The sequence below is a fragment of the Pinus tabuliformis genome, chromosome 6, assembly GCF_031772625.1.
Source record: "Pinus tabuliformis cultivar Carrire ecotype Pingquan chromosome 6, CPIR1, whole genome shotgun sequence".
In the NCBI taxonomy this organism is placed as follows: domain Eukaryota; kingdom Viridiplantae; phylum Streptophyta; class Pinopsida; order Pinales; family Pinaceae; genus Pinus; species Pinus tabuliformis.
Genome location: NC_142292.1, coordinates 1,438,173,703 through 1,438,175,609, shown reverse-complemented (window position 1 = coordinate 1,438,175,609; position 1,907 = coordinate 1,438,173,703). Strand labels below are relative to the sequence as shown.

Genomic DNA, 1,907 nt, shown 5'->3' with positions numbered 1-1,907 from the left:
TCTCATGTCCCAATTCAAACCCCACCCAGGTGTCCCAATTGCCTTAAAACTTATGGGCCACCCTCCGTTACCGGCAATTTAGCAAGTTCGGGACAAAACAAGGGGACTACCTCTGTAAATTTACCAATACCCCAAACAAATCCAGAGGACCTTAAAAGCCCCGAACAATTCTCTTTTAGAAGCCTCTGGAATGGGTATTCAATCCCACCAAATTCTTCATGCGAGTCACCAGCTAAACAAGAGATAGATAACAATACTACCCCACCAAGAGGTCAATGGCCTCATGTTCATACTCCTTGTGTTCATCCACCAATGAGACCAGCTATGCATTCATCTGCTTTCCTTCCACCCATTTGCCCCTATCATCATTTCTTGCACTGCAGAGTACATGGTTGCTGGCACCCACCATCGCTCATGTATCCTATCGCTGGGCCTGTGGCTCCCTTCTCCTCCATGCATCTTGTGGACCCTTCAAAATTTAGCTATGTTGAACCTGAGTTGAATCGAGTAGGTTCGTCGCCGACAAATCTAGTGGTTACACCGACATCCTCTGTGATTGGCACTACAGCTGAAAATTGGCATGGGAATGGAGATTCTGAGGACTTGCAAGATAGGTGTGTTGGTTACACTGTTTTTACCTTTCATTTTCTGTACTTCTAAAATCTCCGACGCATGGTCTAGTACGAAGTTTCATAGTAGTTCGTCCCTTGTCATGCATTCAGAGCAATGGAAGATGCATATGAGCGAGAGGATGAAGAGGATGAGCCCATATTTGTTTTAACAGATGAGTGGATGGATTTTTTTGCTAAATCTGAGGCCAGAAGACAAGAAAGTAAGATTTTTTTGAAAAATAATCTTAATTTGGCACACATTTTGGTGCCTGTTCCTTTTCTGCAAGGGCATTCCAATTATGTATATAATATTTTCTTGCAATGCAGTCATTACAGTAAACGCAAATGGGATTACAGTTAAAAGAAACTTTGACTTTCCATCCATTTCATATGCAAATTGTTCTTCTGGTGCTTCCGTTCATATATTAAAGACTAGATTAATGGCTCATTTGGTTATCGTGCAAGTTAGACGTTTTCTTCAAGATTTTTAAATTTTCATTTTATGTATTCAGAAAAGAAACACCGACAGAAAGAGGCAAAGAAAATACGCAAAGCCGAGAGATCAGCAAAAAAGAAGCAGAATAGTGGGCTTGAAATATCACCCTCTTTCTTGTTTGTGTCCGAAGAAGGCACAACTGCTAGTGCATTAGATGGTATGTAAAAAGGGATTTCAAATATCACCTTCCAATTTTTCATTTTTTTCTTCTTCCTGAGGGAAACTGCCACTGTCAGAGTATGTATTGGTTATTCCATTCAAAAGTTATGTGGGTGTTTTGCGATTCAACTTCCTCTGTATCTATATTATGTTCAGGTACACTTTGTCTATTCTGGCAAAACACTCGACGTGATATTTTCCGTTTTTATTGCTTTCAAATTTTCAGTTTTGATCATATGTTCATCCAACAAAGCTATTTTGTATACTTCTCAGGGAATGTTTAATTAATTTATGAAGGTCTAGGACTTTTAATAAAGGTTCCCTTTGTGGTAGGTCTGGTTAATTATGTAACAAGGCCTATGGCATTAAAATAAGATTAGATGAATGCTAATTTTATAGTGCGTCTGAAATGATAATTAAGGCCAACTGGTAGGTGTGGCATGTGATAATTATGTGATGATAATCATCAAATAAGGCCTGTTGCACTCAAATTGTCAAAGTTCCAGGGAAGTGGAAGCACCAACTTTTTTCAACAAGGATCGGATCACATATGAGCAGTCCATGTGTCATGGTTACCCCATTCTGCAAGTTATGTAATGTAAATGATCTTAGTAAAACCTTGAGTCTATGTAACAATCTAG

General features: G+C 39.1%; 1 long non-coding RNA gene across 1 annotated transcript; it reads left to right on the top strand.

The window, feature by feature from the left end:
* Positions 1 to 478: 478 nt before the first annotated feature.
* On the top strand, positions 479 to 1,501 carry LOC149264024 (uncharacterized). Its single transcript, XR_016259503.1, has 3 exons — positions 479 to 614; positions 723 to 832; positions 1,124 to 1,501. It is a non-coding gene; the product is annotated as an uncharacterized LOC149264024 (long non-coding RNA).
* Positions 1,502 to 1,907: the final 406 nt, after the last annotated feature.